General features: G+C 39.9%; 1 protein-coding gene across 5 annotated transcripts in view; it reads left to right on the top strand.

Annotated features, from left to right (window-relative positions):
• Positions 1-18,286, top strand: part of LOC121876702 (titin-like) — a 94,660-nt gene that overhangs the window by 18,969 nt on the left and 57,405 nt on the right. The window contains exon 1 of one of the 5 annotated variants that reach the window (XM_042382049.1): positions 12,554-12,625. The exons of 3 other annotated variants lie outside the window; for them this stretch is intronic. The gene's annotated coding sequence lies outside the window, so the exon portion shown is untranslated. Of the gene's footprint in view, positions 1-12,553; positions 12,626-12,795; positions 12,937-18,286 lie in introns of those variants that run through there. One more of the 5 variants, XM_042382050.1, reaches the window with a different exon arrangement.

Genomic DNA, 18,286 nt, shown 5'->3' on the forward strand with positions numbered 1-18,286 from the left:
ATCTCCTAATATCAAGTGGTTAATTACGGACAATTGGCTATAAACGGACACCCTTTACCACCCCTATACTACAGTTCCTTTTAACTGAGGGTACGACTGTATTGTGCTACGGAATTTCTACTGTACCTGTATAGTAAAATTAATTACAGTATTGACCTCAGAATAAATCTCCTAATATTCTATTACTTTCAAAATGATCAAAATCATACTTGATCAATTCAAGAAGCTCTCAAGGAGTTAGAATCTGGAGGCTCTCCGGACCCTTTTGTATTAACCACACTCCCACATCTTCCTCCCATGTTTCTCGTCAAAAGTGAAGTAAATGAACAAACATTGCGGTAACATAAAGACGTTTTAGACCGATTTAATGCAAAAGCATTAAGAGGTGTAGATAGCTATCCCATCAATGCCATGCCACCCCATAATATTGTTAGTGTTTTACCCAATAGTTCTCAACAAAGCAACCGGCGAGGTGAGTCGCCTTCGCCGGACGTTAACACCTCCTCAACCAGTTCAAGAATTTAAATACGATGTCAGCAAGACATTCTCCACGCACTCACTGCACCAATTACTCATCTCCCAAGAGGGAGGCGTTGGCTACATCGTCATCGATGGGTCAGCGGTTGCCCTTGGAACGCTCTCTGAAAATGGACTAAAAGTCCACCACCATGAGAACGTGGACATTCCAAAAAAGCACGGCAGAGGTGGCCAGTCCGCTCCCAGGTTCCAGCGCATCCGCCTGGAAAAGAGACAATTGCTGGTGAAGAGAGTAATTGCTCTCAGCGAAGATTATTTTATGACTGAAAATAAGGCGACCGTGCAGGTTCAGGCCCTGGTGGTAGGGGGTCCTGGTCAGCTGAAGGACCAATTGGTTGAGCGTCTCCCTCAGCTCTTGAAGAGTGCTGTAAGATCTGTAATAAACACCTCATACTCCGGCCGTCAAGGTCTGAGGGAGGCCATCAATGGCACACGGGACCTCCGCCAGCACATGCTTTTGGAAAAGTCTAACACTGTCCTCAGTTCCATATTTGAAAAACTCAGGGTCGATGAACCGGACATGGTCTGCTTTGGTGATGAAGTTCGAGCGGCCATGGAGGATGGTGCCGTCAAAGTTGTCGTGCTATGGGACGAGTCCCCTGAACTCGCCTATTTTACAGAAAACTGTCCCGAGGGGACTGAGTTAATGGCGATACCCAACACAACTAATAATACCCAAATGCTTATAAGCACGTTTGGGGGGATAGCGGCCTTAAATAAATACCCAAGAGCCGTCCCAAACGAAGAAGAGGCCGAGTGAGGCAAAAAAAAATAAATAAATAAAAAATAAATAAATAAAATAAATAAAAAAAAAATAAAAAAAAATGTAAACAAAAATAAAATAAATGTTTATTTTTACTTTTATAAATAACAGGACTTTTCTTACTAAAACTAGTCGTTCTCAAATAGCCACTTAAAATGTACCAAAATGAACTTCACATAAGAAAGTAAACACCACCATTAACATTTCATTACAATAACAAACAATATCTTCCTTTCACTCCTATGATATACCTTACTTTAATACATATTATACATATCAATGTATAGTCAATAATATCCAAAACTATTACTCTTTATCTTTATTTCACTAAACCTGAATATATATAGTAAGCGTAGGTAACATCCTATTAAATATATATAGTGAGCGTAGGTAATACATCTAGCAAACCAAAACAATTACACAAAAGATAAGTATCTAAGCTAAGACAATGTTAACTAATTATCACTGGGATACTAACCTAACCTAACCTAACCTAACCTAACCTAACCTTACCTAAAATAGCCTAACATAACATAACATAATGTTACGGTCGTCCCCCTATTGTATTTAGTTTCTGTTGTTTCCCGTTTTTCTTTAGAATCGAATTTCAAAGCCTATGGTAAAGACTTTGAAAAAGTTCTTGATTATTTTATATAAGTATGTATACTAGTATTTGTTTCATTATGTAAACTTTGTAGAATGTATTCTTATTTTTTATACAGTTATAAAAGACTGTAAGAAGCAGTTGTGAAGCATAAAAGGAATTAGAAATTATATGTTGATGAAACAAGAAAGCATTGGAACATTGTTTTGGTTCTGGTGGCTCTCTCTGTAGCTAGGTTGAGGATAGGAGGGTCAAACTTGTGTGGTGCACATTTATCTATTATTTTCTAGGCAATCATGGATAATTGTGGTGTTAACTAAAGTGCAATATGTTCATTATAGTCTAAAGAATATTATAGCAGTGAGAGAGTATTGTGTTTGGTGGAGGTAACATTATTCTGAGTGAATTGATTTGCGGCCTTTTGAACTGACTATACATCCTCTAGTGCAGTGGTTCTTAACCTTTTTTGAGTCACGGACCCCTTTGGGAATCTGGTGAAAGCTATGGACCCCCTAGAAAAATGCACATAAGCACATAAACGCAACTTTGCATGTAAACATGATAAAACCATATTATGATAGAAACTCTACAGAAAATGATATGAATAACAAGGTGAATTGTCTATGTGTTAGGTCTGATGATGAAAAGATGATAGATGAAAGTGAAGATATGAAGTTGGGGAGATGTGAAAATAAACTGTTAAATAATTCAGGTGTGATGAATAATTTAGAAAAGAAACTTCATCATTTAGGAACTGAGAAGAGAAATCAAATCATACAAATTATACATGAGTTTAGGCCTTTGTTTTCTGATGTTCCTTGGAGAACTGAGGTATTACAGCATGATGTTGAGGCTGAGAATACAACACCCATTAAGCAACACCCATATAGAGTGAACCTAAGATGATTAAGATAATCAGACAAGAAGTACAGTATATACTTGATAATGATATGACTGAAAGAAAACAGCCCTTAGTTCACTCATGTGTATTGGTGACTAAACCTGATGGTATTTCATATAGATTTTGTACTGATTACAGAAAAGTAAATACAGTAATGTAACCAAAGCTGACTCATATCCTATTCCTAGAGTGGATGATTGTACTGACCAAATAGGAGATGCTAAATTTGTAACTAAGATGGATTTGTTGAAAGGATATTGGGAAGTACCACTGACTAAAAGAGCAAAAGAAATGTCTTCATTTGTGACTATGGAAGGTTTATATCAGCATAAAGTGTTACCCTTTGGTATGAAAACAGCGGTAGTACTTTCCAGAGATTAGTTAATCAAGTATTGTATGATGTTAAAGGTTGTTCTGTGTGTATAGATGATAGGGGCTTGGGAGAGGCTTGGGAGAGAACTAAAGGGGGGGCCATGTTGAGAGTTCCTCATGGGGGGAATGAAGTGAACAAATTTTAGAAACTATTGTAAACCTATGGGTGAGAGATGCACTTTGCCACTCAGCATCAGGTGCTATGACCCCTCCTTTTGCCTCGTAATATAATGTCTCAGAATTATTTTTTTTATGCGGGGACGGATCTATGGTAAGTGTTTTCTTAATTCTCACCGTAGTTAGATACCTTCATGGTGGTTACTTACAGGAGATTATGGCGAATCTACGTAGAAATTCACTCCACCACCTGACATTCCATGTGATTTATACTTGATAAATGATGATATAATGAATTCCATTAATTTCCAACCTCCATCTAAGTTATTGGTTATACTTTGTCCTAACCAATCAGTCATTACCTTTAGTAATAATAAGATAGGATCATAGATACGGGCAGATAATTGCACTTACATTTATTTGGCGAGCTTCCATACAATGATTTACAATTTGCATGGATATATGAGTCACTCACATTCAAGCCATAATAAAAGTATTCTTGTATAGAGGGAATTTTCAACCTGGGGATGCACATACAGTTACTTTACTGTGAGTATGACTTAACAGAGCCTTCATTCCTCAAGTGATACTGTACATTCACTTTACTGGGGAATATAACCACTTAGGTTCACTAGGCCAGCCTGGATCGCTCTTGTTGCAACCAGGCCTTTACACATGGTCATCTTTCCACGGTAAATAACAAAACCTTGGGTTGGCACACATAGTCTCGTGTCACTGATAGTCACTGTAGACGGTTGTCGCAGCAAGGAGAACTGGTAAGCGTGACTTGATTAACCACTTAGGTTCAGTAGGCCAGCCTGGATTGCTATTGTCGCAACCAGGCTTCCACACGTGATTTTTTCACGGGGAATACAAACCTAGGTTAACACACTTAACCACGTGTCAATCACGGTCACTGTAGACGGGTGTCGCACAGGAGAACTCTGTAAGCGTGACTTGATTAACTATTTACTGTAGTTTTGATAGGCCAGCCTGGATTGCTCTTGTCGCAACCAGGCATCCACACGTGCTATTTCCACGGGGATAACAACCTAGGTTAGCACACTTAGTCTCGTGTCACTGACGGTCCACAGGACGGAGTGGTGGTGGAGGACTCTGTGTGGTGTCCCGTTCCCTTCAGGAGGGAGAGGTGGGGACAACGTCTTAACTAACCCATGGCCTAGGGGTTACTACTCAAAATGTGGTTTTGGGGCATGAGGCGATGAACAGTACAACACTGTCTGAGTGGCCTCCCCCAATAGACTGGCTAGCATACCACTAATGGAAAAAATATGTGGTAGTCATGGCTCGCCGGGTGCCTTATCTCTAGTAAAACAAACTTTGGAGTTGGTTGCGTGGGTAAGCCTAACGCAACCCATGACATACCCATAGGTCCATGACTGTTGAGAATTAGACCCATGTTCATAAAACATTTCTGAATGGCATTGACTCCAGGAATTGGCTGCTGAATTTTTTTACATAGTGTCATGTTAGACCCTGTACAATATACAGTAATACTATACAGTATAGTCTGCATTTACGCGGCATTTGTTTACGCGTTTGGTCATTTACGCGGTGCCTTGCCAGAATGAAAATGCTTTAATTACGCGGTAAATTTGGTCATTTACGCGGCGAGTGGCTAGAGAGGTCCAGACCGCCGCGCCATTTTTTACCCACGCGGTCCATTCTTGACCATACGCGGGAAGCGGCGCGGTGAGTGGTGCGCATTAGGCCGCTCTTATGTTATTGCTGACGTCATATGACGTATCGGACTGTGATTGGGCCACACATCCTTACCACCCACGCACTCCCTCCGCCGCTAGCTGTGATTGGTCTAGTGTAACATAACGTGCCCTGCCACCAGAGGGTAGAAGTCGCTGACCTAGCAGGGCCTGTCTCATTGTTCTCAGTCCGTGTATACAGTTCTCTCTTGTGCTCACTATTCCCCTCACAACTCACAATGGCTTCCGCGGGACCCCCACCACCAGAGAAAAACATTGAATTATCTAGACCAAGCCATGATAATGTGAAGGAAATCATCGAGTTGGGGGAGAAACTTAAGCTCATCCTTGACAATGACCCAGACAAGCATCGGTATGAAGCGTCTAATAACCATCTGACGAAAGTTATGGAGCCGTATATCCAGATCTATCTCGACAACATCAATGCTAGTCATCAACATAGTATTGAGGACTTCCTTGCCCGCAACCCACCACAACCACAGCCAGCCCAAGTCAGTGATAGTGATATTGACAGTGAGGATATGGACTTTGAGAGGTTTGTCTGGGAGGCCCTGCAAACCTCTGCGAGTAGTGAAAGTGATTCACCGGAAGGCAACTAATCTGCCCTCTGCCTCGGAACCAGCCGCATCCACATGTGCCGACCCAGCTTTTCTACTAACGTAAGTGTTAAAAATCATAATATTATTGATATTTCTCTTAATTATTAATTGTGTGTGCATACCATCATAAAATTAAAATGTTATTTTTACTACAATATACGTATTGTGTCGGAAAAAGTTGAGTTTGGGGGTCGGCCCAGTCTCTATTTCAATTAATCCCATATGTTCTGTGATTTAATTTACGCGTTTCTCGTTACGCGGTACTCCACGGGTTCAATTGACCGCGTAAATGCAGACTATACTGTAGTATACAGCAAATATCCTTTCTTGAATTGGATCACACAATTCACTCTCTTCAATCAAAGCAGTCGGTTCAATTATCCAAATTATGATCAGGTTTAAATAACAAGCATTGTTTTTAAATCTCAGTCCCCGGGTTATGAACGAGTTCCGTCCATATGGACATTCATAAGTAAAAAATGTACTTAAGTCAAAAATCATAACCCTTTGTGCATACCATGCTTACAGAACAGTGTTTGAAATCCCTGTTTAGTAAATCATAGCCTAAGTCCTTACAGTACATACACTACATCTAAAATCACTTAATTCAAGAGAAAAGAAAAAAATAGAATGACAAAATATAGCTGCTACCATCGAGTCCTTTTCATCACACTTTACTCCAGTGATTACAACAGGATGAGGGAGGGAATAAGGGGTATTCACTGGTCTGACTACCATGCATATCGTAGATAGTAAAGTGAACTAGTATTTGTTTGACAAAAATATACCCAACGATAAGAAAAAATCTCAGAATTTTAAGAGATGGGTTGTGACAAATGATGATCAGGACAGAAGGATGTTTGCTAGGCTCAGAAACAAAGTCAAGTTGGAGTGTAATAAGCTGAAAAAGAGTTCTAGAGATGGACTGCAAAGGAGGCCAACTTGAAGATGATGGTTATGCAGACTCAGATGAGGACAAGGCAGAGGCATTAAATACATTCTTTTCTCCTCGTTTCTCAAGAGAGGATGTGAACAACCTCCTTAAATTTAAGGAAAGATGGTTTGACACAGCACTAATGCACATTGAGTTTTGAGAAGAGTGTACAGTATTAGAAACAAATTGTAGAAGTTAAAGGTTCATGAGAATTCTGGCCCTAATAGTGTGTATCCCAGAGTGTTAAGAGAACTGTATAATGAGCTCTCAGAGCCCTTTAAACTCATGTTTTGTCGATGCATAGATGAGCAAAAGATCCCCAGTGCCTGGAAAATGTGATTCCTACATTCAAACAGGGTGATCTCCACTGCTCGAACAAATACGGCTGGTGCATTTGACTAGAGAGAATTATGCAAAATGATGTGATGGAACATTTACTGCAGCACAACCTGTGGTATAAGAGATTTGACAGTCAATAATCATGGGTGAGCACTTGCAAATGTATGTAAAGCTAATTGAGTGGTACTGCAGTAGCTAGTCATTTGGTGTATGATAGGAGACAGTAAGGAAAGGAACATGAATATTAGAAATAGAACTATGTTAAGTGAGGTGCTCAGCATTAGAAGGGGATGAAACGACACCCCGGCCAAAATGTTTTTTTTTATGGATATCACTATTTTCACCCTTCATCTACATGTTGGCATTGGATGCAACCCTCTAGCTAGAATAGAAAAATGGTAGAAAGTCCTTAAAAAAGAAGGTGTGATTTTGCCTCAGGCCTGGATCTACGTATCTGGCTGTGCGCTCGGTCAAAGAAGGTGGCAACATCCCATTCAGAGTGAAAGGAGCGTAAGCCAATGACAGCGCGCCTGCCTCGAACCATACCCCCCTGAGGCAGCCAATCACAATGGATTTCCCCTTGCTACGTCACAGCTCCTCGGCCAATCCGCACGCCCGGATGCTGCCTCCTTGTTAGTTTTGGCTCGTTGTATAGCATATGGAGGTTCAGTGTACTTTCTACTGCTATTTTTTTATAACTTTAAGGCGTAACATTGACGTTATTTGTGTTACACGGGTGTGAGAAGTGCTGTGCATTATCTGCCCGATATTAGAGCAAGACTCAAGTGAGGCCAGGCCTTCTGGTGTGGGTTCAGGAGCCTATTATTCCTGAGCGTGACGACAGTGCTTACATGGACACCCCAGGAATGCTTGGTGATAGTGATTTTGGTATATACTCATAACACAAAAAGTGACTGCTATGCATCACATGACCTTTTTGCAGACTGTGTTCAGGTACAGAGTTACGTGACATGCACTGACGGCAATAATGACAATGAAAGTGAAGATGAAAATGATGAAAGTGAGTCTAATGGTAACACAAACAGTGACAAGACATGCATTGACCTTGAAAGTGAGCCTGACCCAACGAATGCCTGTAAAAATGAGCACCATAACTCAGTCTTAAAATAAAACTGAACTGTTGCCGGCATCAATAATCAATGATTTAGTTAATGAAGAATCTGTGTGGCGAATTTTAGAGATTGCAGAGAAAGACTTTGATTAGTATGTGGTTGATTATGATGAGGCCATTAAAGTTATACGCACTCTTCAGGATTTACGTAACTTCATGTTACTACGATTTTCAGGGATAATAAAACAAAGGAACTAAACAAAGTAAGATTGTAATACAGTACTATTATCGCAATACTGTTTTTACCAAAGATTATGCAAACTTTCTCCGCCTTTGTATTCGTATGCTAATTACGTTGGGGGGGGATGAGTGTAGTGATGTTTCTTTATTATTACACATGATTATACATAACAATTTTATAAATCTTTGGCTAATAATACGGACGGAAAGATAAATACTGATAGGCAAATGAGCTTTTTATTATTAGGGTATGCTATAACGAATGGATTCTACTACTAATATTCCTATAACGAACGGTTTTACCTATAAAATTGAGAATGCTATAACGAACGAAACTCCTACAACGAACGCGGATGAATACGGGACTATTTCGTCCTGCGCATGAATATCGTTGTACCGCGGCTCACAGCAAGAGCGTCAGGCGCCATATTGGTTCATTGTGTAGTCAGTGCACCACTGAACATGTTGAAATTTCGTCTTTTGATGTGGAAATTCGTGGTATTTTTATAACTATTTTGTTATACAAGTGTACAATTGTAACAATGAATCGTCAAAAGCGAGTGAGAAAGCTAATAACCCTTGAAACTAAGAAAAAAATTATAAATAAACAGACAAAGTGCCTGTAAGACAGTCACCAAAGAGGGCTAGGAAGGATGACTCCTCTCCTTCCACCTCTTCTCCATAATTCTCTCCTCCCCCCTCCTCCTCTGCCTCCTGTCCTGCATGCTGAACAACACTAAGGTAAGATAAAGTATCGTATTTTTTACAATCTCCACAAATTTTTCAGTGTTAAGTGGTTGTATTTGGGGGGCCTGGAACGGATTAATCTATAACCAATTAGATTCGTTATAGCATACCCCACTATTTAATTTTTTGGGGGTTGGGGGGGGTGTAAGACGAGTGCTGTTTTTGGTGACCATTAACTTGTTTTACAGTATTAGCCCACAATAATAAGAAAATTTTGCAGAAAAACGCAATTATTGTTGGTTTGAAGATCAAACAACTGTACATCACGGGTAGTTATTCTCATTCAGCTCGCGATAAAATAATTACAATTCACAGTACTACCAGTTTTCACAGTTCGCTAGAAGAGGGATTGAGCTGCACGATAAAAAAAAATTAACCCTCAAGCTAAAAATACAAAAAAGTTATGGTTGTTTTAACTTCAAAAAACTTTAAACTCTTTTTTCTCAGCTTTTTGAATTTGGCGCTTCACCCTCTTCTAATGCAGAGCGCCTCAAGTGAAGTGTGGGATTATAGGTATTACACAAAAGTTATAAGTGTGCCAGAGTATACTGGGTTCAGGTCACGCACCTATTTGTGTTGAAATAAGTTTTTTGGGGGTATTAATCAAATAAATTTGTCCATTATATTTTGGAAAGAGCGGTGAATTTAGGACAGTCTTTCATGCAGCCGGTCTCTGGACATTTGCTGAAACAGGGCCTGTCTCATTGGCAGTGGATGTGTCAATGTGGATAGATTCACAACCCTTATGGAGGAGTGCCTTCCCCTGATTTTCAGGAGATATACATTGAGCATATCTCTAAGGTAGTCACAACAGGAGGTAAGGTAAATGACACTGTTGCAAAAAAAGTCTAAAGCAGGAGACTGAGTAAGGTGATGGATGGGATGTAACACAACCTCGATGAAACTGTAGTTTGAATGTACAGTACAGTACTGTATATGATCTTAAACTTATTTGGAAGTCAATCAACTGGAAATGAGGAATTTCAAAGACATGTTACTCAGCCTGATAATGCAATATTTAAAGGTCAACAAAATATGTAACATACAGTACAGAGGTAATTGAACCCATTGAACATGACATGACATATAGTACTCTAACAATAAGTACTGGTACAGTATATACCAGACCTTACTCGTAGGTTATTTACAAGATTATGATGTATCACAGTATGTGAGAGTAGAAACAGTAAGTTGGAGTAGAACACCTAATTGTGTGTGTGGTGATAACAATGTTGTGTGTCTGATGGCTGTTGTCACAATATTGGCATGTTAACCCCTTTACTATGGGATGCCACTTATCGTATTTGCTAACGCCAGATGATTTTATTCAGCACAGAGAGACATCTCGTATTCAAAGGGTTAATAAACTCTCCACTGACCCCATCACTATGGGATGCCATTTATAATACTGTACGTACTGTATTTCATTTGGCTGATGACAGACAATTTTATTCAGCATAGAGACCCCTCATACCCAAAAGGTTAAATTCTTCCTTCATTAGTATCACCTGAATGAAAGAGAATATGTTGGAGAATTGTGTGGCTATAGTGATGAAATATTCTAGATACTTTATGTAAATGAGAACATATAAATTTTTTTTTAAAGAAGATGAATATAATCTATTCATATGAATAATTCTTTCATGTGTACAGTATAGTTGATGTTGGATAGGATACAGCTCTCTATTCCATGTATTTTGTATGAAGTTTTGTCAGTAAACTAACTAATTACAGGAATGCCAACATGGTTTTATGCCTGGACACTCTTGCTTGACACAATTACTTTTGGTGCTGAATGTGGGGATCCAGATTCTGGAGTTTGGTGGTAATATTGACTTATGTATATACCCAGACTTTGCCAAGGCTTTTGACAGCATACCTTATGAAAGGTTGAAAATTAAATTGGAAGAGTATGGAAATCAGAGGATTTTCATCGCATAGATCAAAGACTTTCTTCATGATTATAAGCAGTATGTGCTTTTTAATGGCACAAAATGGTCATGTGTACCTGTGACAAGTAGGGTACTACAGAGCAGTGTATTGGACCATTGCTGTTTGTTTCATAAATAATATGCCAGATTCTATACAGTAAAGTACATGCCTCCATAGAAAGTACAAATGTGTGTGAATGATACTACATTATTCAGGGAAATTAAGATCCAAACAGACTGTGAAGTGCTTCAGGAAGATCTCAGTCAGCTTCAGGAGTGGTCAAAGGAATGACTATTAATGCTTTCACTTCAGGGATGCCAATTTTACTCCAGTATTTTATTTGACTAACGTCAGAGGACTTGATTCAGCAGAGAGTGCCCCATAGACAAATGGTTAAGATTCAACATAATGAAATTCAGGAGGATTTACCAAGGTTGTGCCATTAGTAGAGTTGTATTGCATGTTCCAATGTGAAAAGGACCTGACTGCATGTTGACAATGAACTGAAGTTCTCAGATCATTGTGAAAAGGAGGTACAGTAACTCAAACAAGGAAGTTGTAGGTTGTATAAGAAGGGTACAGTATTCATATACCTAGATGGCCTGTAACTCATAAGGATCTTCAAAATTGAGGTACTTCACCGCCTGGTCCTCAAGATATGCTAGATACTGTCAGTTGATTGAAAATGTCCAAAGGAGGGCCACCAATCTGGTGCCTGTACTATGGCACCTCAGTTATCCAGAGAGATTAGAACGCCTAGCTTATACTGGGGAGTATGGGAAAGACAGATTCGCACAGTAAAGAAGGTCCTGCAGACGATTGTGGGCTCACAAGTTTTAGACGATGAACGTCTGCAAACACTGTTCTGTGAAGGCCAATCACCCCGGTTCCAAACACTCCAAATGAAGACATGCAAGGGATGACCTAACTGAAGTGTATAAACATCTCAAAGGGCACTACTCAGTCGAGTGTCCATACCTGGAGTTGGCGAACGCCTGCCCCACAAGGGGTCACAGCTCAAGGTTGAAGAAGCCACAAGTTCAGAAAACTGTGAGGGCAAACTTTTTTGGAGTGAGAATTATGAACTCGTGGAACAATCTGTCAGAGAATGTTGTGACAGCACCGAGTATGAGCTCTCTCAGGACTAAACTTGACCAACACTGGAGCAGGTTCACATACATTCAGGAGCCAGTACTGTACATGCCCATTAATTGCCAAAAGTGTGTAACAGGGATGTGACCGACTGCACAAGTGGCTAACAAGCCGATCAATGGCGAAGAGGATAAAAGTAAATTAAAAGTTATACAGTAATCCTAATGGTGGGTACTTATGGGCAGCAGACCTAGGTGTGTTTCCCTTAAGGGTCGTCCCGGTGAAGCTTTCCATGTTGACTTTGCCTGACTTTAGTCCTTCTAATGCAACAGTGTTCATCCTACCCAGATGCATTCATCACTTAGAATAAAGGAGTTGCAATGTGGTCATTGTCTTGACCTTTCCTGTTTCAATAAAATAATTGTCTCGACCTGATTTATCATTTAAAATAACAACGTTATAAATAACTAGCTGATTAAAACAATAACGGAGATATAAATGGGGACGAATGACTCATTAAAGTAGGGGGGAAAAGAGAGGAACTGGTCACTGTGAACTGTTGAGTGTGTGTGGTAGTCAAGTCTAGCGAGCCAAGCCAGTCAGTCCTGCCCGCTCGTTCCTCTTGTTGGCTCAGGTTGTGCTCCATCCTGCCATCAAACCCAATATAATATTCAATCACGAACTCTAGTGTTCTACAAGATAGTGAAACGTTACATCTTGGAAATTTTTATTATATGTGTTGTCGAAAATAATATCTAGTGTTGTATATGTCCGTCGAAGCGTGTTTAAAATGTTCAATTGGCGGGAAATAGCCTCATCCAGACGGGGAGTTGCAAGGTGTCGCCATGTGTGTGTGTGTGTGTATATGTTTGTGTATGTGGGAGTCCTACAAGGGGCCAAGTTACCATCATCAGCGTTTTATTTTGTCGTTTAAAGTTCAATGTGGTACTGTCAGACTTAGTTGTCGTTACTTCACAGAAAAAACTAATTATTATTTGCACTAAATAAAAATATATTTGTATATGTGAATGGTAAGTGTCAGGTGACTTAAAACGTGTGAGAAGTAGGGGTTGTAAGGGGGTCCTGAATTAAGGACCCAAAACATTATTGCTTTAATGTGGAACACGTTTTAAGTATTGTGTTGGGAGGAATTCACAGTGACAGGAAAGGTGAACTTTCATTAGAACTAAAGATTTGTTTGTGATGCACGAACCTGTTAATGAAAATAATGTATTGATAATAAATGAACTGCAGCGTGGATCTAGTTGGGTTGTCTTCGCGAGTCATATTGTACATTATGGGCCTTACCTACTCCCAACATAAGAACCATTCGAGAAAATGTAGACCTATAATTGTATATAAATTTGAAATTAGTAGTTATGTTACATCCAGGTGTGTATTTGCTTTCCTGGAAAATACTAGGAAGCCGTGTACTTCACATTTTATTGTTTAGTTAAAATTATTATTTTAAGATATATAATCATGTGCATTATAAATGATCTTAATTACAGCTTACTTTCAGAGATATTGTGATTGTTGTTTTATGTTAAGTTTTGTTAGGAAAAGTAAAGAATAATTGCGTGGTTGATAACTTGAGTATTATGTAATGGGCATGGGTGCGGGCGTTCAGTTGCCCACACACCATTTTTCTTCGTATTTGTGCCAGTACCCTGATTACTTGTACATATATAATTCAATGAACTTGTATTACTACATGACGTAATATAAACATATTAGTATAGTATAAGATGCATTGCGCGGTAGATCATAGATGGAAGGCTTTGTTTGCAGTAGAGTGTATAGTGAAGACTGGTGAATGCTTCCAACGCTACCCTTTGAGAATCGAATTCTCAAAAGTTCGTACGGTAATATTTCTCCCTGACTGGTGAACAGGACAATCTCGGTTCTGTTTATTCTTCATTGTGACCGCCTTCTGTATACCATAACTTAAGGGAGATCTTTAGATGCACCTTCTTAACACCAGTTAAGAGAGAATTTGAAGGAATCTGTCGTGATTTCAGTGGCAATTATAATTTACCTCGATATCTCCACTTCATGGAGAACTTTGAACTTACAATTTTTTTACACCTTGCACTGCGGTATATATGTATGTGTGGTGATGACAACCATGTGCACATGCAGTAGGTTCAGAATTTATGCAAACTCACTGCGCATTGTGTGGTGACTATGCGCAGTACAAACACCGGCCCGAACCCTCTTGCCTCGCCTTTCTTTGCCCACCCTTACTCCCCGAGCCACCTGTCTCAAGAAACCCCACCTTATATTTCTTCCTAGATTTTCATAATAAAATCGCACTTTAAATAAAAATATGATTTTGCGTGGATTTTCAAAGTCTACGTTCTTGGGGGATCCCTTGAACTGGCAATGTACTGGGTCGTGCACCACAGAAAAGATATTACTAACATTATACACTCAAATATTTCACCATCTACAGTACGTACATCAAAACACATGTTGTTTCTAGATGAACTCGATGCATGAACTCTCATAAACAAGTATTTCTTTTGTTTTTGTTGATCGTGTTTCGTTTCGTACGTGATGTTCTGCATTGATTCTCCGTGTTTCTTGTTAGACGCCAGCAGAGTTTAGGTGTTGTCGATTAAAATCTAATTGGTGACGAGCATCTGCCTCTCCGTACACGAATAATTAAACAGACTTTCCAATCGCGTTATCGTCTCCGCTGACTATCTTCGCTGCTTTGTTATGATTCCTATGGTGCGCGATTTGTTTTCCGGACATTCCTGAGCTGTATAATAATACTGAGTGTAACCGGGTCAGTTTACACCCGGGAACAGAGGTAGTAGAGATGACGCCGTAATTAAAGTGAGGTTAGCTTGGGTTAGGTGAGAGGTTAAGTAAGGTTAGAGGTCGGGTTAGGTTAGACCGTTTGTGGGTATAATGGGTTAGGTTAGGGTTTAATGAATGGCATTAAAGGGATTTTTTTTCCACTAAGCTTAAATCATAGAGCTTTAACGTAGGGACTGGGTTTGGGTACAGTGGTGTAGTGGTTGTGGACATGAGTTTGTGTTGAGGCGCAGCTGTTATTGTTGTGTAACATTATGAGAGGTCATAGAGGGAGGTGGGTGGGTCACTTGTGTTCATAAAGTGGACTACGGGATGCTGCTGGTAGTCATGATTGTGTGTGTGAGAGAGTGAGTAAGTAAGGCGGGGGTTGTGGGAGGTAGAGGGTGGAAGAAGTCGTGAAGTGAGCTATCATTTACACCATTTATCTTCCCTCGGTAATGTATTTGATGCTACTGTTGATTATCATGATATACATATTAAATCTTACAGGTGACTCCCACATCTTCCTCCTCCTCCTTACAGTTATCACCTCCCTGTTACTGAGTTCTAGTAGGTAAACTGAAGTAATCTTCAGGTGTCTTACGTAAGGACCAAGGGAGGTTGCTCGACGCCTCCGCTTTCACTGCAATAAGGTCAATCGATGCCAGTTGAGGCTTACGTCACGCCCGTTGACCACCATCCCAGGGGGCGTTTGCCTACTGTGTCTATACTGAGGACAAACCTCGTCTCGTGTCGGTCAAGAAATCATTCAGTTGTCGACCATCACAAAGGGCGTGATGAGATGTGTCCGTACGAATAACCTCGGCCATTTTTTTGTATTATAAATTATTAATTTATATCTGCCAGGAATACTCTCTCTCTCAAAAAAAAAACAAGCTGCTGGTAGATTTAAAATTATTTTAGATGTATGTGTGAGTGAGGTTAAAGTGCGGTAGTTGGGTTGGTCCACATGGAGGAGAGGGCGATGGCCGTGCACAAACACAGGCATGCACGTGTGTGTGTGTGTGTGTTGGCCAGCAGGTAGTGTCTGGTGCACATGTACAGCCCTCCACAGTGTGCTGACCCCGCAGTCATGAGCTCCTGGCCACATCACAAAGACTGGCGATAAATACTCGTGTACGCCACAAACACGTAGCTACACCTGTTTATTGACACCTACCTCAATTCGTGGATACACCATCGTTACACACACATAAACCCTGTACATGAACGTGAATTCGTGCGTACAATTAAAGAAACATATTCTGTGATAAGTACTGTAGGTGTGTTCACTCGTTCAGGTACTCGTACAAAAATACATGTAACGCGCGCATGCACACACACAACACACACACACACACGAGTCGTGATAAAGAGTGGTGTATATCAGTCTCTCTCTCTCTCTCTCTCAGAATCTTACGTTAATGTTTTCTCCCCATGGCATCCCTTCCCCCTGCGTGTGTGTGTTATCACAGCTACAAGCACGAAGAAGTAATTATCCCAGTGCTTCTCTCTGCCTCGTGCCTAGAAGTCCATTTCTTATGTTTGTGTTTTTCAATCGCGTGATTTACGAATAATGCGGATCACCTGAAGATTAGACACCCTCATTTAGTTCACCTGACGAATAATATATCACCCCCAGGTAACAATGGTGTTTAATCATCAGATGAAAAAACAGGGTGTCTAATCTTCAATGGTGTCGTTTCTAAAGGGAGGGGGAATTCCCTACTCAAACGTCGGTGACTTGAAACGACTGACCAAAAGAGATTATGGAATTGGGATAGACAGTAATTAATAAAAAAAAACATTAGAAAGGGGAAAACTAATAGAAAGATATGAATTACAGGATTATGCATAGGCTTATACTGTATACATAGGCCTATTAGTGTTGACAAAAATGATTCCGGGACTTAGAAACCTTCCATATCAGGATAGGTTAAAGAAACTTAACTTGCATTCCCTAGAAAGACGAAGAGTGCGGGGAGATATGATAGAAGTATGTAAGTGGGTGAAAGGAATCAATAAAGGGGATATAGATAAAGTTCTTATAATATCCGAGCAGGATAGGACTCGGAGCAACGGATTCAAGTTGGATAAGTTTAGGTTTAGGAGGGAGATAGGAAGAAACTGGTTCACAAATAGGGAGGTAGACGAGTGGAACAAGCTTAGCAACTTTGTAGTAAGTGCGGGAACTCAGGAAAGTTTCAAAAGTAGGCTAGATAGATTCGTGGATGATAGAGAGTGGTAGTAACTCCCGACAGGAGCTGCCATGCACAGGCCAACCGGCCTATTGCAGACTCCTTATTTTCTTATGTTCTTATTTATATATGTATGTTTTGTTGTGTTTCTAATCTTATGTGTTTTGGGATGTTTGGTATGGATTGAATATGGATCAAATCAAGTCACTCAATGGTGAAGGGTGGCAGCTGTGTGTGTGTGTCGTAATACCTAACGTAAAGTAACAAAGAAATAGACTATCGTATTGTGAGGGTTAAGATATTATACTCGAGGGGTAAAGTCTTCGTACTCAAGGGGTTAAGGTGTCCTAATAAGTGGATTTAATTATTGTACTCTTGAGTAGAATCAGTTAGGCCCTTGAGTACGGTGCCATCCTCTAAATAAGTTAAGGTAATTTTAATAAGTGGACTAAAGCATTGTACTCAAGGGATAAAACTTAATAGTGAGAATAAACGTTCACACCTGAGCTTAATAATTAGTCCGGAGCTCATTAATTAGTCCGGGTCATAATAGTTATCAGTGCATAATAACGCCGGCCGATTAACGATATCAGATGAACCACTTGGAAGCTGTGTGTGTGTGTGTGTGTGTGTGTGTGTGTGTGTGTGTGTGTGTGTGTGTGTGTGTGTGTGTGTGTGTGTGTGTGTGTGTGTGTGTGTGTCACAATGACACAGCTAAGTTATTAATGTGAGGAAGTCTAAATATGGTGTAATTATCTCGTGTGTGTGACGTTTTAGTTGCTTGATGCTTAAATACATATAGTACATGCATAACACACACACACACACACACACACTAGCAGACCCTTGTGTAGTTTGAGAGGTGAGAACTTCCCTAAGTGAATCACAGTGGCACAAGAGGTAGATTCCTCAAAGTCTCGTCAGTTCAATTTTCCTCTTGAATTGACGAATGCGAGAACATATCTGACTCACTTAAGGTGTGATACAATAATGGCGGGCCCAAGTGGCGATGAAATTGGTCTGAGACTTTACAGTGACTTGATGTGATATATTGTTGCGAGCTATGAGGAATTTGTTACGAGTTATGAGAAATTTGTTACGAGTTATGAGGAATTTGTTACGAGTTATGAGAAATTTGTTACGAGTTATGAGAAATTTGTAACGAGTTATGAGGAATTTGTTACGAGTTATGAGAAATTTGTTACGAGTTATGAGGAATTTGTTACGAGTTATGAGAAATTTGTTACGAGTTGTGAGGAATTTGTTACGAGTTATGAGGAATTTGTTTCGAG

The sequence above is a fragment of the Homarus americanus genome, unplaced genomic scaffold (assembly GCF_018991925.1).
Source record: "Homarus americanus isolate GMGI-L3 unplaced genomic scaffold, GMGI_Hamer_2.0 scaffold43872, whole genome shotgun sequence".
In the NCBI taxonomy this organism is placed as follows: domain Eukaryota; kingdom Metazoa; phylum Arthropoda; class Malacostraca; order Decapoda; family Nephropidae; genus Homarus; species Homarus americanus.